This window comes from Cupressus sempervirens, chromosome 5, assembly GCF_028749045.1.
Source record: "Cupressus sempervirens isolate cs-2001-9-10 chromosome 5, ASM2874904v1, whole genome shotgun sequence".
NCBI classification, from domain to species: Eukaryota; Viridiplantae; Streptophyta; class Pinopsida; order Cupressales; family Cupressaceae; genus Cupressus; species Cupressus sempervirens.
The window spans coordinates 666,032,604-666,059,630 of NC_143122.1; the positions used below are offsets into that span (position 1 = coordinate 666,032,604).

The window sequence follows — 27,027 nt, forward strand, 5'->3', positions numbered from 1 at the left end:
ATCCAGGGGTCCTAGGACCCCAAGGGACATATCATAATCATTTATATGGGTCGAAAGGGACCATAGGATGACCTATGACCTCTTTTAACACATTTTATTGCAACATATGTCTCTAGGGGTCCTAGGACCCCTAGGGACATATTGTAATTGTTTATATGGGTCGAAAGGGGTCATAGGATGACCTATGACCTCTTTCGATAGATTCCATGAGGACATATGTCACTAGGAGTCCCAAGACCCCTAGGGATATATTATAATCGTTTATATGGGTTGAAAGGGGCCATAGGATGACCTATGACCCCTTTCGACACATTCCATTATGGCATATGTCTCTAGGGATCCTAGGACCCCTAGGGACATATTAGAATCATTTAAATGAGTTGAAAGGGACCATAAGATGACTTGTGATCCCTTTCAACACATTCCATGATGACATATGTCTCTACGGGTCGTAGGACCCCTAAAGACATATTATAATCATTTATATGGGTCGAAAGGGGCCATAGGATGACCTATGACCCTTCTTGACACATTCCATGATGAAATATGTCTTTACAGGTCTTAGGACCCCTAGGAACATATTATAATCATTTATATGGGTCAAAAGGGGCTATAGGATGATCTATGATCCCTTTCGACACATTCCTTAATGACATATGACATATGTGTCTAGGGGTAGGGACATATTATAATCTTTTATATGGTTGAAAGGGGTCATAGGATGACCTATGACCTCTTTCGACACGTTCCATGATGACATATGTCTCTAGACCCCTAGGGACGTACTATAATTATTTATATGGGTCGAAAGGGGCCATAGGATGACCTATGACCCCTTTCGACATATTGCATGATGGCATATGTCGCTAGGGGTTCTAAGACCCCTAGGGACATTTTATAATCATTTATATGGTTTGAAAGGCAACATAGGATGACCTATGACCCTTTTGACACATTTTATTACAACATATGTCGCTAGGTCTCCTAAGATCCCTAGGGACATATTATAATTGTTTATATAGGTAGAAAGGGGTCATAGGATGACCTATGACCTTTTTCAACACATTTTATTACAACATATGTCGCTAGGTGCCCTAGGACCCCTAAGGATACATTAGAATAGTTTATATGGGTCAAAAGGGGCTATAGGATGACCTATGACCCCTTTTGACACATTTCATGATGACATATGTCCTAGGGACATATTCGAATCGTTTATATGGGTCGAAAGGGACCATAGGATGACCTATGATCCCTTTTGACATAATCCAATGATGACATATGCCTTTAGGGGTCCTAGGACCCCTAGAGACATATTAGAATCATTTATATGGGTCGAAAGGGGCCATAGGATGACCTATGACCCCTTTCGACACATTTTCTTACAACTTATGTCTCTAAGGGTCTTAGGACCCTAGGACCCTTAGGGGCATATTATAATTGTTTATATGGTTGAAAGGGGTCATAGGATTACCTATCACCCCTTTTGACACATTTTATTACAACATATGTTGCTAAGCTAGGACCCTTAGGGACATATTAGAATCATTTATATGGGTCGAAAGGGGCCATATGATGACCTATGACCCTTTTCAACACATTCCATGATGACATATGTCACTAGGGGTCTTAGGACCCTAGTGACATATTAGAATCATTTATATGGTTTGAAAGGGGCCATAGGATGACTTATGACCCTTTTCAACACATTCCATGATGACATATGTTGCTAGGGGTCCTAGGACCCCTTGGGACAAATTATAATCATTTATATGGGTCGAAAGGGGCCATAAGATGACCTATGACCCCTTTCAACACATTCCATGATGACATATGTCTCTAGAGGTCTTATGACCTCTAAGGACATATTAGAATTGTTTATATGGGTTAAAAGGGGCCATAGGATGACCTATGACCCTTTTCAACACATTTTATTACAAGATATGTCTTTAGGGGTCTTGGGACCCATAGGGACATATTATAATTGTTTATATGGGTCAAAAGGGGTCATAGGATGGCCTATGACCCCTTTCGACACATTCTATGACAACATGTCTCTAGGGATCTTAGGACCCCTAGGGACATATTATAATCATTTATATGGGTCAAAAGGGGCCATAGGATGACCTATGACCCCTCTCTATGCATTTCATCACAACCTATGTCCCTAGAGGTCCTAGGACCCCTAGGGATGCATTTGGTTGGTTCCAATGCATCGAGAGGGGTTATAGTTTAACCTATGACCCCTCTTGATGCATTTCATAACAATGTATTTCCCTAGGACCGCTAGGACCCCTAGGGACTGATTGAGAATGTGTCAAAAGGGATCACAAGGGGCCCTAGGGACATATGTTGTCATGAAATACGACGGAAGGGGTCATAGGTTAACCTATGACGCTTTTCGATGCATTTTATGGCAATATTATATTTAATAATAATATAATATTATATATGTTGATATAAGAATAATATATTATTAGATTATATAATAATAATCATCATATGCGTTACTAGATTATAGATTTAATAATAATAACCATATATAATTATATATAATAATAGTCATATAATATTACTATATATTTTTAATAATAATAATATTTATCATATATACTACTATATTATATTTAGTTATAATAATAATAATAATATCAATGTCCACACTTCCCCCAAATAAATTTCCCTCTAAGACACTCTAAAGTTTCCCTCTCAAATTTATTTCCTCTCAAATTTCCCTCCCTCCAAAATTGCAATTGGAATATCTTTCCTCTTAAATTTCCCTCCAAAATTTCAATTGAAAAATCATGAACTTGATTGGATACCTGATTTGATTTCAGATATCTAATTAGGCTCAGTATTTACCAAGCCTATTTGGTCAACCCAAAAAAATGTGTTTGAGAAGGGTTTCACTAACACTCAAACTTTGGGTAGCCATCTGACAATGTTATTTTCATTGAAATTGAATGAAACGAAAAGGGATTTTTTATAACACTCTCGAGATTCCATCGATATAATTGCTGTCAAATTCTGAGTTCGATAAGTATTTATTAGCTAATTTTCAATGAAGATTATTGTAAAGTGTTGATTGACATACTAATTAAAAAATAGATATAACTTTTAAATGATATAACATTTTTTAAATCCAAAAGTTGTGCCACATTCTATGCTTTTCCTAGTATAAGAAAAATAAAAATAAAAATTGGTAAAGTTTTCTATTAGTTAAGGTGGTTAGATAGAGAATTTTTTTCAAAAAAAATTTAGTAGAAAATTCATATCTAATTATTTATTTGGAATAAAAATATTGAAAAATATGCGTCACATCCGGGCACGATTCTAATTTTTATATCCATATTTATATTAAAAAAAATTATCATTTGATTTTGATTAAGGTGGTTAGACATACAACTACTTCTTTTTTTCATCTTGAAATTTTTGTAGTACTACATTCAAATCCAAACTTTTGACCCATCAATTTTTTTTTTTTCCAGATAAGGCCTAGTAGTTTAGAAATTACATTCAATTTCCTATAGATTATTTTCTTACAACTTTTTGATATAAAGTCTAGAACCACTTTAAAATTATGTGTCAAGTTGACATAACCCTGATTTGCTAGTTTTTCACTGTCACTTAAGGCCATAGTTTGGTTGACCATGATCCTGCACATACCCATTTCAAGCATAGCTTTCTTATTGTGCAATCTAGAATTATTTTCATGTTCATCCCTTTCATATAGTGTTTCTAACCTCAAGTTCAATTGTCTTGAGAAATATATAAACCTCTTACCTCAACAAATTTTGATTCTAGAAGTGCAGAGATCAGTGCTTCTCTAGCATACGTGTTATACATGAATAGTTCATTTTGTTAAGTTGTGAAGGAGTCTAGATCTTTTTCTTTCACCATAGTCTTTTGTGTCTCTATGATCATCTTGTAGTCAATTCCTATGCATGGCATGTGTTCTTCATTTTATCCTTCCAACCATCATAGTTTTCTTTATCAAATTTTAGACTTCCCTTCCTAAATGCCATGGATCTCCTTAAGTTGTTAAACTTCTTGATCAAGGAACTAGTGCTCGAGTACCAATTGGTAGAAAGTAAATCCCACCAATACAATCGAGAAGGGGGGTGGGGGAGGGTGAATCAATTGTATGCTTAATCTAATTTAAACATAACTTATCAAATCCAACTTCAATAATCAAATGCCAAAATATATAACATCTACAATGATTTGTTAACTAGGGAAACCCTTTTTTAGAAGGAAAACCTTAGTGGCCCACCCCTGGATGATACCCACAAAATGATGTGCTAATATAAATGTTCCTTTTAAGAGGATATGACTTGTTAGGATCTAATTGCATACAATTAATACATATGAGTCCATATTATGAGACAAATCTTTGTCAAAAAATTCTAGCCTTATTAGGAGCATATTAAGGAAGACAAATAAACTCACTATCCAAATTGCTTCATAAATGTTACTCAAAATAGATCTCTAAGATAACATATTCCAAGTAGTGAACTGACCAATACAAAAAAATTCTTTACCAATACAATTACTTTGAAGTTCTCATTCCAATCTCAACATCATATGCTTTCTTTCTCTAATCAAATTCACATCCTTTGACCACATCCACATTAATATAATACAATGCGGTGATTAAAACCAAGGAAATAACCTTTCATTTATACCTTGTCCTAATCACTATTTGAGTTGGCATGTGAGGGTTTTCCCAATGTACAATGAGTAATATAGGACCTCAATATTGAATATTGCATTTAAGTTCTACATGCTACAATACACTTTACAATCTCCAAAATAAATCTCATCACAAGAGTTGACTATTAGTGAACATATCACATGTTACACTTCAACGACCTCCATAGAGTGATCTCCAACATTTTATATCACGAACATGTCATCAAACATTATCTAAGCTTTCTTAACTTAATTATATCTTGCTTAACAAATACAACTAAGTTACCAGTAAACTATTTCCTACATATTGGCGTGTAACCAATCTTCACTAAATCAACTACAAACCATCCAATTCTTCATACTAATTTGAGCGAATATGTAACACCCCACTTAGGAACCCAAAATAAATAAATCTAATATGTTACAATGTTTAAGAAACTAATTTTTTATAGATTAAACAATATCAAAGTAACAATGTCAAAGCAATATACACATACACAACATTTACACAAATGCAAATACAATACAAGTTTCATTCCTAAAGGGTTCCTTCATGTTGAGTCATGTTTAAGAAGGTTTTATTAATAAGTTTAAGTCTCAATTACAATGTCCATAATCATAAAATGAATAAACAATACATAATCTCATATACATATACATAAAAAAACCCATATGATAGATGACATTCAAATAACATCATCCACTACTCATGTCATAGAGTATGCAATAATAAATACAAGTACATCAATATATAATGCAATATCTTGTAGGATCTCAAAATGCATGATACATAGATACATCAAACAAATAGAAGTCTCCAAGATAAGAATAAGAATGATAATGGTACAATTATATCAACAAGCATCCAACATCTATCAATCTGAGGGGGACTCAAATGGTAAGAAGACACTACCTCTTGATTGCATGGTCACCTAATCAAGCTCACACTCCCACCATGTAGGAGAGATAACGTACAATCCACACATAAATAATCAAATCATAAAACAATCCTAGGTAAGGAATCCTGATAGCCAAATCTTCCTCAAGGATAACACAAACTAGTGATAAAGAAAGAAACAACCAAAGTTGAAAAGGAACTCATTCAAATGAACATCACATACCAAGATCAACAACAACTACAAAATACAAATTAAATATCAAAACCAAAAAAGATACAACCACCTCCAAATCAATGTCAAGTGTCAAAGCACAATAACCAACAGATAACAACTGTCATCAATAAAAGTAAACCACCAATCACTAACTCCAATAATAAAAACACCACCAATAAATATACCACCAGAGGCAAATATAAAGGAAACAAAAAGGAGACTCAAGCTACATACTATGGAGTGTCATCACATTAGCCAACTCTAAGGTTACCTTGGCAGTCTCTTAGGACCTTGCCCCCCTAGCGACTCTATGTGAAACTAGAATACCCTCTTGTAAAGATGAGGAAACTAGTCATACCTCTCAAGGTATCATCCAATTTTCATCCTTAGCCTATACAAGTACTCAAGGCATGGATGAGGAAAAAATCCTTAACTTGTCTTTTCAATTTATTTGAAGGTATCAGTGAGGAAAATATTTTAATTACTATGTTATTACTTGTTACACAATTTACAATGAGTTACCTTGGTAGCCACTTTGGGCCTCGACCCCCATTGCAAGCCACTTTCATAGACATGCATCTAGACTACCTTCCCAAAGCTCACAAAACACAATTGTGTCCCATGCCACAAAAGTAATATTGATTGAATTTGGTTCCTTAACATACAACCCGAAAATAATATTGGTTCTCAAAACCCAAGTTCTCATAAATGCTCATTAAAAGAAATCTCAATTTAAATCATAAAGTACATCATGACATCTAGACAAATAATCATAAAAGAAATATAAAAAATGCCTTTGATGCACAATCTAACTTGGCCAACTACACAATCCACAAAGAAAAAATATAACGAAAATAAACATCACAAGACTATAAATAGAATATTTAAGAAAACACATAGTTTTCAGCCATATGACTTAATTCCATCATTTTTTCTTGTTTAGTTTGAGCCATAAAGATGTGTTTAAAAGTAAAGTAAGAATATATGTTAATATAAATTGTTATGCTAATATACTTATTTAAATCATTAAGTATTCAAGTGTCAAATCTCTTTGTGCGTATAAAATATCACACAATATTATCATTTAATCTGTTTAAATAATCTTAAATCATGAATGATTTAATTAATTTCATGATTTAATTAATAATATAAACGTATATTAGTAGAGTAAATACTAATATCAATTTCATTTCAAAAATATTATTTGACTTCTATTTAAGTCCAATATTAATATTTTATTTTCCTTTAATTCATGATGCAACTAGAGATAACTCAAACTTGAAATTATAATTTGAATAAGTTAACTACACTTTCTCTCATAATACTAAATATTCATAACTAGATTATTATATACTTAACACCATTATAGCTTCTCTTAAAATAAAACTAAATCATAGTTATATATTTATTGATTTGTAACTCCACTTGCATTAATAAATATATAATGAGTTATATCCAACTAAGAGTTTTAAAAGTAATTGATATTTTAAAAATCCACTTATGAGAAAATAAATAGTATTTATTTATTTTTAAATTTAAAAAATAAAATAAAATAATTCTAAAATCAATAATTAATCGTAATTTTTTTTTTCAATTCCAAAAATTAAATAATATTTTTATAAAATAAAAGTAAACATACAATTAGTATTTTCATGTCGTTGATATCTCAAATCATGCAAGCATAATATACTTAGTTTTCTATCTTTAGTATATTTATTTTTACATGTGTGTACAAGTTTAGTTACAACATGCTTTCCTTTCAATTAATTTTTGCTTTCCCAATAAATTTTGTAATTAAATTATTTTAATAAAATTCAATAGATAGATCTTTCAATAAAATTCTATAATGAGTTTTCAAACCCTACCTCAAAACCACAACTAAATTCTAAGACAATTTGTGAATGCATGTGAATCCAAACCCTTTGAAACTTTCAACAATTCATTTGATCCAATTCTGAATTTTGCTTCCCAAAATTTGTGTATGTAGAAATGAGCTTGAATCTCTTAATAAAGAGTTTAACTCTACCTAGAGTTTCCAGTTTTCAAACATGCAAAAGCCTCTCCTTGAAAAAAAACTTTTACTATTTAATCTTTTCATGCACACTTAAAGAACTTTTTAATTAAAATTTTCTTTTATTTTCTTCTCCTCCACTTTATTAATCAGTGCAAGTGCTATTTAAAATGTAGTTTATTATTTAGGTTACTAATAATAATTAAAACTCATTATTTAAATGCAACTCTAATTTAATTACTATTAATTAAATATTTATAATAAAGTAATATTAAATCTTTAATCTTTTAACTTATTAATTCTTTTTTATCCAACTTTTTAAATTAGACTTTTAAATTAAATCATTTAAACTGAAGCACATATTTAATTAATTAAATATCATCATATTCTAATTTCTTTTTAACTAATTTTCTAAATTAAACTTCTAAATAAAATATTTTTAATTAAAGCATATATTTAATTAGTTTTAAATTAATTAATTAATTAAATTGTTATATTTAATATTTTATTTTTAATCAAATAATATTTAATAATTATCAATATTATATGATTAACCCAAATATTATAAATAAATCACTTATCAAATAAATCACATAGTCAAATCCACATAAAAACAACATTACCAAAACTGACCAAAACTCAAAGTAAACAACATGGACAAAGATAAACTCATGTTTTACAGGAGTGGAAAGTTAGATACATATTCTCCTTCTTAGGCCAAGTAATTAGGCTATGACTGGGATTGGACCTAAACATTATTTTCCCATTCTTACTACTGAGTTATTGTGATAGGGCACACTTATCTTGGCAATTTAAGGAAGTTGATATCCAGTACTTGCAAATCTATATAAAATATGAGCGCGCGCACACACACACACACACACACACACACATGTATGCACGCACGCATGCGCGCGCGCGCGCACACACACACACACACATCTAAGCTAAACATGCAATGGTGGAGAGTGGTACATCGTGTAGATCCTGACTAGCATGTGACTACAACTCGCTTCCTCAACAATATTAGGCATGTCAAATATAAATGTAAAACAAACACACACTATACACATGCAAGTATGGAGTTTAAGTATAATACTAAACTCTAAATATAAATAACATCATATTCTAACATGAACATCTCATTGTCACAAGGACATAATAAATATCTTTCTAATACACACAATATGACATCATCATAAAAGTAATTTCACTAACTAAGCAAAATTAAAGCATCATCAATTCAAGTAGGAGATTGTTACAACCTAACATAATCAATTACTCAACATATCAAAGTATTGTATTTCAAATGTCAAATAAGGGCTAACACATGTATAGGAGAGTCATATAGAACTTTAATAACTAAGTCTACAATGGTAGCAAAGGAGGGGTGTTACAAAACACATATATAACATTTGAACATATCCATGAATATGAATCTAATTCAACATAGATTAAATCACTATAATCAAACCTCACTAATCAAATATGCCTCTATGATAATTTGAAACTTTATTTGTCACATACCATTATACATATATATTGACATCAATGACAAACCGAGTCATGAATGCAACACATAAGCAATCAACCCAAGTGCTAACAACTCAACCATCTCTCAACAATCTCCCCCTCTGGTATATACTTAACAATCTCCCCAACATGCTAATAGAAGGGTTTTTTTAATTTTTATTGTGAAGGATGAGGAGAATTTCACTTTGATTCCTTTGAAGGAAGAAGGAACTAGTGCAAATAACTTGAGCATGATGAAGAATTACACCTTAGAGAATTAGATTAATGTAGATTGAATTGAGAATTATGTGAAATAGGTAGTTGAGGATGCATTTGAGGTTGTGTAGTTGAGAAAGGATTTGGTGATTATATCTAGACTTGAGAAACTGTTGGTGACAAAATGACATTCCAAAAGTAAAAATAGACAATGATTGTTGATTAGCTAAAAACTAGTGGAAAAGGAAAGTTGCATGAGTTTGGTGATTAGAACATAAGTGGTGGAATTAGTAGCTGAGTATTACCTAATGAGTAAATGCATATTACCATGTTGGAGAGATCTTAATACATCAAAAGAAGACATAGTCATTTGTAAATTGCAACTATTGTAGACAAGAAGGATATTTGGATTAAGAATGAACATGAAATTTATGCCATTAACCTCCTAAGATGTTCATAAGTTCCTTTGGAACATCTTCTATTCACCAAAGGTGTCAGATGCAAAAGCATCCTTGGGCATATGACAATCTTACATCAACCAAATTTCATAGGATCAAACCCTAGCAGCACTCAATTTTTCTTCAACGAATCAATTTTTTAATATCTCCATGTCTAGTGTTCAATTAGCCTTTGATGCTTTTACTATAAGACTACTTGTCAAACCCTAATGACCTTCTACTATACTTCTCTTAGAATGTTATAAGAAGGAGAGGAACTCTCACTTTACCAATAAGCATGCGAATACCATAATAGGCATATTAAAAATGATTTGACACTTGCATTAACCATTCAAAAGATAAAATGATTAACCTTAAACATGATGAAAAATAGAGAAAATCAAAATAACACCTTTTTTTTGAAGAATGCCATGGAGAACGACGAATCAATGCACATGTTCTAGTAATCATTTTCAAATGCACATTGATTAAAAGTCCACTAAAAATTTCATATGTACCAATAGTGGCCCACTTGCGTCTCGATATTTAAAAAATAAAGCATTTGATTGCAGGATTTGTGCCATTTTCGATCCTCATAAGATACAATTACTTTGACATCTGTGCATAGGTGATGGTCAAAACATCTATTAGAGGACCATTTAGTGGATTAGTTGAGCATATTTTGTGGTGGTCAAAGCAAATGATTAACATGACAATATGTATCAAAGTCGCCTCAAAAAGACCACCCTTCAACATTTACAAGGATAGTGAATCCTCTAAAGTTCATCATAACTACCCAAATGTTGACATAATTGCTATAAGCTCTTAAGTCACATACAAACAAAACAAAGAGAGATTTTCAAAATTTTATGTACCATTTAAGAGCTTAGGGTGAGTAAAGTTAGGGTGGATGGCTAATATCCTCCCCTAATGCATTTCTATAATTGGTTAGTCCCATCCCAACTGTTAACATGAAAATATATATGAAAGACAACTTCTAACAATCTCTATATTAATTGTGCCTTTAGTGGAAGATAAGATATTCATGAAATCTAAGACTTTTATAAAATAGTTTGGTAATGCTATTTTCATAAATGAATTTAAAAGCAACTTTTTAAAACTTTGGCTTTGCATTATGATGCCATTGTTGATTCTACAAGACAAGTTATTTTTAGATACATTTGAAAAACTAAGTCTATTGTTTGTGTTCTCAAACAATTATTTTCAATAAATTGTTATCGTAATTCTTACTAGCAAGTTTCTTAGGTTTCTTCTTTGTTTTCATAATCTCTAGATTTCACATAGCTTCATTAATAGGAGACCAATTCCAATATGGATCATGTGATTAATAACAGTGACACAACATGCCCTTCCCCTCCACGTGAAACACTTTTTCATAAGATATAGGAACATCTTAAATTGAAGACCATGGATAAAATTAGATTAGTAATATTTATGCTGACATGTACTACTTATATTATGAGAACACATCATCAAAATGAGGCAAAGGGAAAAAGTACGTTATTTTCACATAACACCATTTCAAAAAGAATGATCTGGTTACTGGATTTATATGTTTGGTGCAAAAGTGGTGGGGAAGGAATCAAGGCAAGAGCAAAACTTCTTTTTTAATCATAGAGGTCTTTAGCCTGCAAGAAGAAACGAAGTTCATTTTGTCAAATTTCCTAAAGCAGACCTAAATTTGTGACCAGGAATAGCTGATGAGATGTCTCTTCAAATGAAGGAGAGCAGTTGGTGGGTCAGGGAATCACATGGGAGCATGTGAACCATCCTCAACTTTCAATGTCTTGGCAGGAAAACTAAAAGATGGCTCTGTACTTTCCATGTGCCCAACAGCTTTACCTCAATTGACGCCACCATCAATGAATAAATTTAACTATCTAAAATATTCAATAATAGTAATAATCAGTTTGCATAGGAAACCCTTTCTCTGGCTGCCATTACTTTCAACAACTCTACTATAAATGCCGCATCCTCGGACTCTGTGCTCTATATAAATAAATGATTTTTTTCTTTTGACATATTTTTATTCTTAAGTAATATATGTTTTAGATTCAATTGTGTGTTTCAAATTACAATTAAATCTACAAGCAACGTATTTCGTACTTATAAATTATAAGAACCTATTCACTGAGATTCCTTTATGTTTATGTAAGTTCATAACAGTGGATAACATTAGAGTATATAGAACTTTAATGTCATCTTTTATGATGTTGAGATCATTTATTCAGACTGACTTCACAGAATTAATTTTCTAGTAGGTTCATGGGAAACCAATCCACTTCAGATCAAACATTTATTAACACTGTTCACTTTTTAATCTACACTTGTTATAAATGTTTAAAAGATACAAATCTTCATACACCTGTTCTGAATGTTCAAAAGAGACAAATATTCTTTAATATATTCTTTAATCAAGAGTGCGCACTTCCTACATTTATTCAAGAATGTACATTATGATTTTATTTATTTGTCTTTTTTTTGGCTTTTAGCAAAATCTTCTATTTTTGTCAAATTGAATGACAGTGAATAATTAGAGAACCTGTAATTTTATTTTGACATCATTTTTTTACAAGACTTAATCTCTGATAAACTCAGTAAAAATCGATCAACTTTACCTATAAACCAAAAATCTATTAACAACTTTTTCTATTTTAATTGATCACAAATTTACTGAAAATAAGAACACTTCAGAAACATTAACCAATCATTATTAACAAACAAATTAAATCTGTCACCTCCTAAAATTCGATGTTGCTAAATATTCAGATGTATTTGTTTCAAATGGTTGGACAATTTGTGTGAGGTCAGCACACATTATCAGGACCTTTGAATACTCCCAAAATTCCTGTTTACAACTCACTTAAAGTCCTAAATTATAGTTTTATATTTATGTTCTTTGGTTTAATATCCAGTCTTAGGTAACCAGCATGTTTTATGGAGGACAAACCAAATAAAAAGTATTCTTCTGGAGGAGGCTACGAAAGAACTGATTTCCAGCAACTCATTCGGAATGGAATGATTCATGCTGGACAGTAATAAATTTTAGCCCCCAACAATAATTTATGTTGTAATTTCTGAGTGGGACTGTAACTTAAACACGTATATTTTATACTTAAGCCACACCTGATCAAATGGTGTTATTGGTGGAGAGTGATTATTTTATTTGTGTAGTTTCCTGTAGGTGCACATGATTAAATTAATATACTCATTATTCCTTCATTTCTTTTCACTAACCTCTACATATTTAATAATACTCCTTTTCTGGCATTATAAAATGGAATGAGAAGTGTCCAATATGGGCAGTAAATCTCTGCAATGGTGGGATTTAGGTTTAGTGCTATTCTGCTATTTGCAGTTCTTTGTTTTTGTGTAGGCCATTGTTTGTCAGTTGATCAGAAAAATAGAGAAGGAAGAGTTTTGTATAGGAAAAAGAACTATGTTTCCCAGTTTTTAGTACCGCAGAACCAAATCAGGTCTAGGGTTCGAGACCCACCATTAAGATGGAGCAAAAAGCTTGCTGACTATGCAAAATGGTGGGCAAACCAGAGGAGGGGGGACTGTAGCTTAACACATTCAAATGGCCCATATGGTGAAAATCTCTTCTGGGGAAGTGGTAAAGCTTGGCAGCCTAAGGATGCTGTAAATGCATGGATTGGAGAGTACAAGTTTTACAATTATCAGAGGAATTCTTGTAATGGGTATCAACAATGTGGGCATTATACTCAGATAGTTTGGAGGAAAACAAGAAGTGTTGGGTGTGCTAGAATTATATGCAACCGTGGGGATGTCTTCATGACTTGTAACTATGATCCTCCAGGGAACTATATTGGGCAGAAACCTTATTGAGGATGTAATTTGAGGGAATCTATATTGATTTTTTATTTATGAATCTCCTCAGTGCTCTCTTCTTCACGCTGTCAAGTAGGGATTTGTACAAAAGTTATGTGTTGAGGACAGTTTAGGATGCCCTATTTATTGCTTGTAATGTTGATGGTATTGGTGGGTACCCATCTGTGCTCCCTTTTCTTTGAAATGTTTCTACTGTATATTGTTATGATCCGTACATTGCTTTTGTAATGCATCCTTCAAACTTATCTGTTTTGGAGTGGTTAAGGGAAGGTAATGGTTCTAGAAAAAGTTCAATATTTTTTGGGGGTACAGTAGGAAAAAGTATGAGTAAAGTTAGATGTGTATAAGATTAAAGATAATCTATACAATACCAGAGTTTAAAGTGCTTATAAAAAAAGACAATGCAGTAGAAGAATTTTAATGCTTATAAGATTTAACATGGTTTATAAAATGAATCATTATACAGTATTTTGTGTTTTGAGTAAGAGAGGAGGAAAGATTTTTCCTTCTTTTGGTATTGATCAAAGCTGAAAGAATTAGAATGTATATGAAAGACAATGGAAAGGGAGGACTCAACAAGAAAATAACAACTTGAGAACAACAAACCACCTGCTGAAACATACCATTATTGTTTATGGAAGGATAAACAGCTAAACTTTAACATGATGCAGAAATAGGATGGAAGGACTAATGCAATCAGCATTGTCCACATATAGCACAAAAGTCTGGTTGTGGCTTCAGAATAATTTTCTATAGGAAAGAAAAGATATAAGAATTTTATATCCAGAGACTAAAGATAGTCTACGGATTAGACTCCATCATTCTAGTTTTCAAACTTATTTAAACGATTCTTTAAACCTTAAAATGATGCTGCTCCCCTGTTCTGCCCCTGTTCTGTTTATGAAACAGGCTCTACCAATCTAAATTTCAAACTTTTTAAATGATGGTTAAAAACATGACAATTTCTATTTATAGAACAGGCTCTATCATTGTAAATTTCAAACTTTGTAACTCTACGAACTCCCCTGTTCCGTCCCAATTCTGTTAACAGCCTCTATCGTTCTAAATTTCAAGCGTGTTGAATGATTGTTAAAAGTTCAAAATTTGACAAGAATTCCCCTGTTTTAGAGATCTATCCTTCACTTAAAAGTCAGATACACAATGAGATTTCATGCTCAAAAGTCTTGAGTATGGAGGATGGACTAATATTTTGATTTCTTCAGAAACGTTATGAAAGTGCTGCTTTAATATTGCTTATCTATACAGCTGTCTTCGTATATAAGACTTATAAGACACTATTAACAGAGCTTTCTAATCCACAACATAGTGTGAAGCAGAATGCGTACATCCTCATTGAATATTCTGATTTCAGCGTAGCAAATCTTACAATCTTTGAATTGCTAGTCGGTTCAGTACAGATAAGATTTGTAAAATACATCATGATTAGAAAAATTGCCCCCTCTTATAGGGGAGAGGATCTAATAGTTGAGCGGGGTCCAATAGTCGATCACTCTATTGTGAACATAGAGTCCAATCTTCCAACATATTTTTACTATATATTGTAATTAATTGATCTATTTGTAAATATAAAAAATTCTAAATGTTGATAAAAAATATACCAATATTTGAACACATGAAAACTTATAAATGTTATAGAAAAAATAAATAAATGAATTTATTAATGAGTGAAATAAATAACTTTTTGTTTCAAACAAAATATCATAGCTATCTAATATATGTGTGTCACTTAAAACATAATATGCTCACTTAAACAAACATTGATATCTTAGTGTAGACATACTATTCTTATGTGTACAACTATTGGGGTAGCAATGTATATGCATAAAGTAAACCATATCAATAATATGTATCATCACAAATATAAAATGTGAATACCAATAAATGCCTTGTATTTTCTTATGAAATGAGTGAGATTGTGAGAAAAAATTAGTGTTCAACTAATGGTCCCTTTGTGTTGGATATATGTTGTATTTTATATAATAATGTGTTATTTTTATAACAACAAATAATTTTTTTGTGTTAAAGTATGTGTTTTTTTGTGTTATTTATAAAAGTTATATATAACAAATATTTATGATTAATAATAACTATTTGGTCCATTTAAGTTGCATATATGTTACATTTCATATAGTTATACAATATTCTATTAACAATAAGTAATAATTTTAAATTCAATTAGTAGAGATTTTTAGATTAAGCTTTGGTCGAATGTTCAAAAAGTTATTTTTTAGACACATTTCACTAGGTGCACTATTTTAACGAGTTGCGTGACGAGTCACACCTTCAAACTTTAGTTGTAGGTAGTTCAATGTCCATTTTACATTTCAAAAAAAAAATGAAGGTCTTACGACATCCCATGTAGCGGCTACATGTTGACGAAGTTAGCTATCACGACTACTGGTTCCCCTCCCCTATCGGTAGTCAGTTAGGCAAATTCGAATGCGTTGCAGGTTTAGAGAATAAAGAAATGAATAAATAAATAAGTTAAAAAGAGTTAGGTAGTAGGGGAGAGGGCATCAAACTAAAACGAGTATCTTACCTTTAAAATTTGTTCATTGGTTCCCATTGAGCTCACCATGAAAATTTGTTTTGTTCTCTGCTGGTCAGTAACTTCTCAACGATTGGGCTCGGTTGTCTTTTCATCAATTCTTTCATTTTCTTAGTTAAAAAATATATTTAAGGTTGCTGCCTTCCTTACTTTAAATCTTATATTGGATTTAAAATGGTACTAATAATATGGAGAAAATTGAGTTCTCAGATTTGGTGCTCTAAAGTTGAAGCTAATGCACAAATTATTGCGTGCAAAATTCTACATGTGAAATTAACCGCTGCTGACAGGTTGCAATGGTTAATGGTTCAACCAGCTAATTGCCTTTGTTGCCACTAGGCTGAAAACTTGAAACACATTGTCTGATACTGTATATAGACAAACAAAAATGGAATGTTGTTTCTTATTATATTCCAGCGCATTTTGGACATACTTTATGTTGAAAAGAAGCTATTTTAGAACTTAATCTTAAAAACAACATGGTGGCTGATTCCTTTTGACAATGTATGCTTCTTATTATCTGAAAAGTAGATGTATGGTTGTTTTTTTCTAACAATGAGGTCCATTAGGAAGAACTTCTATGGTAGAATACTCTAAGATCATGTTTTAGAGTTTCTTTTGATGTTCTCAATTGCAGGGTGATCCCAAAGCTCATGGAAAGATTCGTAACCAGCTTGACATGATTAAATATCAGTTGTTGCAACTTCATCAAAAGGATATGGTTTGCTCCAAGCAACTTCAAAGAACATTAAAGTTTAGGATGTAATGATCTCACAAAGAAATTGTATTTGGACTTATGATGTATGTTCTTTGAAACTATTTTCATCCTCTGAATTGGCTTAGTCTCATTGGCAGCTTCTTTGTTGTCCTTATGGTATTATTCTTTCTTCATTATGCTTATTTTCAATAAATAAAAACGAGTGTCTTACCAAGGGGGATATTTAGTTTTTCCAAATGCTTTTATAAGCTTTATGTTTTAGTTTTTCTTTTTCAAACACTTATATAAACTTTATATTTTAGTTATTATTGAGAGAACATTACTTGAGCACAACTTCGCTTTTTTCAAGATCTTATGTGGAAATTTCAAATGATTCTAATGTATTTATAACAACTTACTTTCCAAATCCCTTGTTTATAACTAAGGTTCCAAGGCTACATCATCAAATATAATGCCACATTGACATGTTTTTTGCCAAGGTGTCCAAAACAACTATGTAAAGTGAGACCAAGCTTAGTGCATTAGGGACTCGTACTTGCACAACTGATGCGACATCACCTAATTGGTTTCTTTTAAATAAAGGAGCACATTGTAGTCATCATTAGCAAAAACAACTTTCAAGACACAACAATGGTTACAATGTTGTAAAAAATATTGGATATTAAGTCAACAAGTGTGGGTATTGCTCATACAACACCAATTTAGTTAATTCACTCTTTGGAGTTTATTGTCAAAGATGTTAGGGAATGTCATAGTTAGGACAAAAACTACACTATCCTCCATTAAGGTCTTATCCAACATCTATATATTTTTCACTTTTTGTTTTGCCCTCCTAGAAACATAACTGTCGAGGTTGCCCCCACATCCTCGGGCCATACTGAAGATCCACCTACAAAAAAAGGGTAAAAGCAAAAAAGTCCAAAACCCCACTCCCTTCTCCCCATGGGTCCCACTCTGAACCCCCCTCCATAAATCAAGAAAAAAGACTAAAAATGCCCCTACAATCATCTCTATGACTTCCAAAAATCCTAAGATTGATCCCATAATCAATTTTGTTGACTCTAATATATGTTAGGATTTAACCACGGACAGAAATAACAATTACATGCAAATATAAACAATATAATAAAATAATAGATCACACTGAAAAGAACACAAGACACCAAGATTTAATGTGGTTCACCCAATCTTTGGGCTACGTCCACCAAACAACAAGTCCAATATTATTACAATCTAGTGATTATAATCTGTAATCCCTTACAGCTCAATATTGCTGCAAGAACCAATTTTCACATCACATCTTATCAAACAATCCCTTACCCTAAGCCCTTTTATATAAGTATTTTTTCCGCTTTAGGGTTAAAATTAGTTACAACACGTCGGCCATAAAGTGGTGAATATAAACAATAGCCAATTGGCGAATAATAGCCCAACTTTTTTTTTATGAAGTATGTATAGTACTTCCCTGATCAGTCACCACAAACTAACAATGTGGAGTTCAAAGCAACCCCTAGAAGGTCCCACAAAATTATTGCCAAACCCAAAATGAAGGAGGAACCCTATAGGGAAAAGTTCGTGGAGGAAGAGGACACTAAGAATCAAGAGAGTGATTCTGAGAGGAACAAGGATGACATTGACAACTAAACCCATGCCTTGGCCAGTATCAATGATGACGTTGTGAAAACTCTCCTCAAGGTTGAAGTGAGAGGTTGTAAAAACTCTTCTCCTATGTCTGCTACCTCCCCTCCCCACTTGTGGGACAAAGGTAAATACGTTATGGATGAGACTAGGATGAAGGTGGTTGGCACTCAATAGACTATTGTGAATGGTAAAATGAAGACTGTAGGTTGTGGGGGATGTGTTGTGGATGCTGGGGAGATTGAAAAACTTAAGAAAGAAATGGATATTTTGGATATGAGCTAAACTAGGTTGGTTGTGTATGCTCTGAGGGTCATGCATTCTTCGACCACAACGTTGTGTATGCTTCAACATAAAAAAGAGAACAAGGAGGACATTGGCATGGAAGCTACTAGGGACATGTTGAACTTCCTTAGTGAAGACTAGACCTAGTTGTTGATGACAAGCCCAAGGAGGCCAAAATTAAAAAATGATGCTTTATTTTTTGTTCAGTTTTTCTTTATGCTACTAGAGGATCTTGAAGATCCTAGTCTATAGCTTTAGTACTATCTCTACATGGAAAAACTCTTTTTATTATAATTTTGATGAACACTTTATATAGTCATAATGCCTTAGATATTACTAATCATATGATATGGATGGATATATTTTCTTTTTGATGTTTAGTGTGAATAGTATGTTTAAGGGTAAACCGTAATAGAGAAAGTAAGTTTACTATTTTGAACTCTTTTTGATGGGTGAGGTTTTTTAATATTAAGGGAAGGGATTGGTTGTCTATCTATTGTCCATGTGTGGTTGTTGTTAATGTGTGGTAATTGTGTGTTTTGAGACTTGCCTATTGTTCCTTCATGAGTCAAACGCCTTGTTTTGGTTTTTTTTTTATAGAAAAAATATTTATTGGTTTATTTTATTTTACTAATATAACTTTCTTCAATAAAAAAACAAGTGTGGGTATTAAATAAACAAGTACTATTGTAATTTGTAATTTTTCTTTTCAATGGAGGAATTCAATTACTTGTAGGCACTTGATTTATTTATAGGTTAACAAATAACTTGTAATAATTGAGACACACATGCATAGATGCACGCACATGCATGCACTCTCTCTCTCTCTCTCTCTCTCTCTCTCTCACACACACACACACACACACACTCATGATTTATATTCTCTAGGCTCGATAGCCATTCACACATATATCATACTTCCTATTGAATTTGAACTTATAATTTTTTAAAGAATAAGTTTCCTATAATTGTCCAATCTATTGATTTTATATACATACTACTTTGCAATATTTAAATTTAATATGTACCCAATATATATTAATCTTAAATATAGTCCATTTTAAATTATTATTATTATTTTATTTTAAGTCAATTTTGGCGATTTAAATAAATATTTAATACACTCCTAACAATTTTCATAGTTTTAGTAATTGATAAGGCCTCCACCCCATAATTAAAAATAAATAAATTTAGTAATAGTTATATATGATAATATGTGCTTATAATATTATTTTAATAAGAGTTGCATTGCTACAACTAGAGTCTTGCCTATTCTAAAATGAGGACCAAATATCTATGGGTGAACCCACAATACTAGGTACCACTTTTATGGGAGGAAGAAACTTCATAAAAATGACAAATTTTCGCATCTCCATTTCTCGTACGTTCGCGCGAACACCCTAGACATGTTCACGCGAACATGTTTCTGCCGAGTGTTCGCGCGAACATATCGTGCCATGTTCATGCAAACAAGTACACAACACATGTTCGCGCGAACATATATTGACAAAATTTTCGGCGGCTTAAAACGTCTTCTTCACTTTTTCAAATTCATTTTTATGGTGAGCACTGTTCATTGAGCGTTCGGGCGAACGTGTGACTTGAGCAACTTCCGTCGACATCATCTTCTCATTTTCATTATCGAGTATGTCAAAATAATATTAATTTAATGTTTTCAACATTTTTTAAGTGTTTTTTTTATATTATCAAAATATATTTTAATGTTTTCAATGCATTCTTTTTGTGTTTTTAAAACATATTTGAATGTTATATAGTTTTTAATAGTTTTGAAAATATATTTGAATGTTATTTACGTTTTTAATAGTTTATAAAACATATCTAAATGTTAATTTAATATTTTTATTGTTTATTTATATTAATTTAGAAAACAGAAAAATATTATATAGAAAACATTAGAAAACATTAGAAAACGTTAGAAAAAATAGTAAAAAATATGTAATATAAAATTTAGGAAAAACATTAGAAAACAAATTTTTAAAAAAATTACGAAAACATTAGAGAATTTATAATTTAATATAAAATTTACAAAAAATTTATAAAAAAATATTACAAAAACATTAGAAAATTTATAATTTAATATAAAATTTAGAAAACAAATAGTTAAAAATTAGAAAAAATTTTAAAAATATTTTTAAAAAATTGAAAATTTAGAAAAAACATTTAAAAAAAATTAGAAAATTTAGAAAAAAATATTGCAAAAACATTACAAAATTTAGAAAACAAATTTAGAAAAAAAATTACAAAAATATTAGAGAATTTATAATTTAATATAAAATTTTTTAAAAATATTAAAAAATAAATTTTAAAAAAATTAGAAAAAATATTAGAAAATTTATAATTTAATATAAAATTTAGAAAACAATTTTTTTTTAAAAATTGCAAAAACATTAGAAAATTTAGAATTTAATATAAAATTTAGAAAATAAACTTAGAAAAAACATTACAAAAACATTAGAAAATTTATAATTTAATATAAATTTTTAAAAAAAAATTTAGAAAAAAATAAGAAAAACGTTAGAAAATTTATAATAATATAAATTTTAGAAAAAAAATTTAAAAAAATATGAAAAACATTACAAAATTTTAGAAGTCAAATTTAAAAATAAAATAAAATAAAATAAAATAAAAAAATAAATAAAAAAATAAATAAATAAATAAATAAATAAATAAATAAATATATATATATATATATATATATATATATATATATATATATATATATATATATATATATATATATATATATATATATATATATATATATATATATATATATATATATATATATATATATGTTAATGTTAAATGTAAATATGTCAAATTCACTTTAATGTCTTAATCTTAGAAGTTTAATTAAATGACATATCTTAAGGGTCTAGATCCTGAATTGTACATGTAAAAATATAGATTAAAATGTATAATTTTTTATTTTGAACATAGATGTACATGTATATTTGTTCATGGTTAAAAGTAAATGTATGTAGATATTTTTAATAAATTCACATTTTTATATGTATAATTTGTGTATATGTTAACTATTGATCTTAATTTATTTTATAACTAAGTGTAATTAACTATATTTAATAACACATCTCTTAAGGGGAGATCCTAAATTATACATAAGAATGTAGATTAAAATGTATATTTTATTTCATAAATGTACATGTAAATATGTTCATGTGGTAGATATAGATGTACATACATATGTTTTCAATATTCATGTTTAAATGTACATACGTTATTATTTTTAATGTCTTAATAATTAGAAGTATATAATTAACTATATAATTCAATGACATGTCTTAAGGGGAGATCCTAAATTATACATATATAAGAATGTAGATTAATTTGCATTTCTACCTGTATGAATATAACATACATGTACATCCAAACCCTAACCCTAACCTAACCAAACCCTAACCCTAACCATTATCCAAACCCTAACCTTGACCTTAAAATTTAATTTCTAAACCCAATATTATAAATGATAATAAATACCCTAAATCATAATCTTGAACCAAATCATAAACTTCATATGCTAAGTTCCTTTATCCTAAATTCTTAACCATGGACTTTAATATTAACCCTTAAATTTAATGCTAGAAATTATGTAAGTTCGTGTAAACCTTGACAGTGTCATAAGGTCTTAAATCTTACCCTAAAATTGAGCCTAATTACACTAAAACCCTATTTGAAAACCTAATTGAAGCCTAACTTACATAAAATTAAAACAAGTTGACCCTAATCCTAAATTGTTAAAAATTACATTTGAGATACATGCACATACATGAAGTATGACCCTTGTTTTAAATGATATATATGTAACCCAACTTGAAACCTAAACCTCGAAACATTATTTTTTTTTTTAAAAAAGGGGGTAAAAATTTATTCAAATAAAACCAAATTACAAAAGGCCTCAGACCCAACCAACCAAAACACCAACCCAAAACCAATTACATTCTGTCCTTTTCCACTAATTGCTCGAAAGTCCCAGCAAGATTAGTAGGAAGATCATCCCTAACAGAAATATCCCAACCAACACCTTTCTCTGATGCCCATTTTGCCAAGACATCAGCCACTCCATTCCATTCCCTAGGAATATGACAGAAAGAGATCCCATCCACAAAGCTACTCAAGTGGAGAATCTCTCTAACAATAGAGGCAATTTGCCAGCTAGATTCATCCACTCTCCGGTTATTTATCATATCACAACAATTTGAGAGTCAGACTCACACACCATTCTCCTCCAACCAAGAGAAAAAGCCTGCTCCATAGCCACCTTAATGGCCAAAGCCTCCATCACGTTATTGGATTGAACTCCTTTCTGAATAGAGAATATGAAAATAACATTGTCATTTGCATCTCTCCCAATCCCCCCCACTCCAGCCAGTCTAGGATTCTCACAGGAGGAGCCATCAGTGTCAATCTTTAGGACTGCATCAGGAGGAAGACTCCATCTCCCCACTCTACAAACCTTCCTCTTTCGTGGCTGAGATCTCTTACTACTACTAGTTCCAAATCCTTTATCCACTAATCCTAAATTCCTGATAAATACCGGCTCTGACATATCACATTTAGCAGAGATAGTCTCTTGAAGCCTGGTTAGGATCAACTGCCATAGTTTAGTGGCTCCCAAGTTGGAATTATAGAAGATCTGACGGTTACACTCCAACCAAAGATTCCACAGAATGAAATAAGGTCCAATAGCCCAAGCCACCTGAAGGAATTAAGTTTTCATAGGGGGTTTGCCAAGGCTGTCCCAAAATTTAATAAGAGATTCGGCATGAATACGGTTATGGCACCACGCTTCCCACCACTTATGCCAGATCTTTCTAGAGAGAGGACATAAGAAGAAAACATGAGAAACATCTTCCCCATCCAACATACATAGGGGACAGAAAGAGGGTCCCTGGAACCCTCTTCGCTGGAGATTATCCCAAGTAAGACACTTATTTTGCGCAACCAACCATAGAAAAAAATTACATTTCGGCCAAGAAAATTTATTCCAGACCTTCCTCCACCAGGGAACCACCTAAATTACATTACATTGGCTATCCAGCCGAGCATATCCCTGGGCCACACTAAACTTACCTTTTGGGCAAGGACCCCAAGCCAAGATGTCTTTGTCTTTAGAAGAGCTGTAAAGCCTAGTAGAGAGAAGATGCGCCAATTCAGCCCGAATCTCTGAGGAGCCCCCTGTGGGCCAAATTTGTGGATCCTTCCAACTAGCCACCTCCATCAATCCATACCTCCGAACAGTCTTGAAGTGAGCTACTATGGTCCAACCTGCAGAAGAAAAAACTTGAAATAGAGGCAAAAGGTGGGGAAAACTGGAGAGAATAGGAAGGTGGCCATCCCAAGAGTCTTGCCAAAATAACACACTTGACCCCTCATTACAGATCCAGAAAAGGCCATCCTTGATAAGAGGAGCACCCCTTTTAAGGGTGTCCCAAATAAAGGACCCCTTACCATTAAGCTCAAGTCTAGGAATATCCTGGACCTCCACTCCTAAGAAATACTTATGGGTCAGAATCTTGGCCCAATCCCGATCTTGATTCTTGCACCATCTCCAGTATAAATTTGTAGCAAGAGCTTTGACACCGAAAGCCATACATTTAAGGCCTAGACCCCCAGCAAACTTAGGAAAACAAACTGTGTCCCAATTGACTAAGCTCCATTTAGAGGATTGGAGATTGCCTGACCAAAGGAATTGTCATGACAAAGCATCAAAATCTTTCAAAACTCCCATGGGAGGTGTTTGCACTAAACACCTGTAAATAGGAAGAGCCTAAATCACAGTCTTGAGCAGGGTAACCCTCCCAGCAGATGAGAGCCACCTATGAGTCCAGTGACTCACTTTGCTAATAATATCAATCAAGAATTTCAAACCTCAAAACATTATCATTTAAGAGTAATATAAATAATTTATTAGGTACCCTTTAATCGAATTCTCTAATAATACCCTCCAAAATATAATAAAATCTTAGAATAACAAATTAACTGTAACCATAACCAAACTCTCAACTTTAAAGTTATCTTATACTTATATGCAAATTAATCTAGGTTTGGATGTGTTACAGATTATCTAGGTCCATGATGTGTGATGTATGTTTAATTACATGTGTATAATTTTTAATGTTAAAAATAAAAAAGTATGTACAACAGAAAATTTAGCTCTTCATACATTTTTACAGATATGGCTTCACACGATATGCTTGATGCGGCTTCTGGTGTGACACCTGATGTAGTTCCTACTGTGGCTCCTACTACGACATAGGTTGATGCGGTTCCTGTTGCAGCACCTGATGCAGATCTCAATATGGCTCCTCGTGCAGCTCGTGGTGGGGCTCATGCTACAGCTTTTGGTGGGGCTCCTCATGTACCTCGACGTAGGGCTCGTCGTGCAGCTCATGTTCCAGCTCCTGGTGCGGCTCATGTTCCAGGTCAGGCTGCACCTGCAGCTCCTACTGGAGGTCCTGCTGCACCACCTCCACGCATCGATATTGATGCATTATTTGCATTTTCAGAGCATGAGGTTGCTAGATTGCAGCACTCTATATTGATCTTTGATGATGGTGTTTATAGAGACATATGTACTACGATATGTAGGAGTTTACAGGATTTGACAGCTAGGTTTAGAGGTCACCATTCATTTACTCCTGCCATATTAGCTTCCATATCTAGGGAGCTTAGGGCTGAGGTTTCAGGAGATGCATCATTTGATGACATCAAGAGGGTAGCCCCCAAAGACGTCATCCAGAGAGTTATTTCCAGCTTATGAGGGGACACGGGGTAGGGTGAGAGGCTACAGAGTCACACGATGCAGAGACCCTATTATTGCTAGCATGATCTATCCACAATTTTTAGCTGCATATGGTTGTTATCCTAATAACAACCAAATACCCCTTTAGTTTGCACAGCAGTTGTACGCTGAGTTTCGTATAGGGCTCAATGTCAACTACTTGGATATTCTTGATTATTACGGACAGGGGCATGGTCAGGTGGCAGATCGTGACCGGTATCGCAGTGTAGATCATTTGCCACCTACAGATCTTAGACAGTTTGTTGGATCGAGGATGCCTCTTGTGATTCCTACACATGCGCCTATTGCAGATAGAGTTGTCATTGCTTCCCAAAGGGAAGCAATTGACACTATTGGGCACATTGCATCTGCGACAGCTAGTATCACATCAGATTCTATTGGTCGTTATCTTCATAGTTGACGTCCTCGTCCACTTGGTCGACCATCTTCATAGGCATCTATTAGAACTTTAGGTGCCTCCTCTGATGATGCATATAGAGCTGCTGGGCTACCACTACCAGGCGATATTCGTGGTCTTTCAGGACAGCAGACACATATGGATATGTCACTGTATTTTTTGGAGGATATGTTGCACTTTATTAGCTATATTTCTGATACACAGAGGATTCCAGTACACGCAGTGATGGATGTTGTTAGACAACATTAGAGCCCTGACACAGTTCCACAGACACAGGCTGCCACACTAGTGACAGATGATACACCTGTGCGTAGCTCACAGTATTCGGCACCAGACTTACGACACTCTACAGATGACTCGAGCATACGAGTTGGAGATGTCCATATCACAGCTGAGGGCCTTGATGATTTTGGTGAGCAGTTGTGAGGCCTATCTGAGATTGATACTAGTTCGACCCTGGGTCTTTCATCATACATGGACCTGTTATTCGGACCTGGTAGCACTAATTCTACACCAGATGTACTCAGCCAGTTACACAGTCCACTTCACTCAGATTTACTAGCAGTTGGACATGGATTTTCAAGCTCAGGTGCATCAGTAGATGATATGATGGATTCCGCTGATCATCCTCCACCTCCGGAGACCCAGGTACATATATAATTTATTTTTAATTTTAAATATATATGAAATTAAAAAATATGTTCATTTATTGAAAAATTTAGT

General features: G+C 32.5%; 1 pseudogene; it reads left to right on the forward strand.

Moving 5' to 3' along the window:
• The first annotated feature begins 13,271 nt into the window (after positions 1–13,271).
• Positions 13,272–14,067, forward strand: LOC149557675 (pathogenesis-related protein PR-1 pseudogene; annotated as a pseudogene).
• Positions 14,068–27,027: the final 12,960 nt, after the last annotated feature.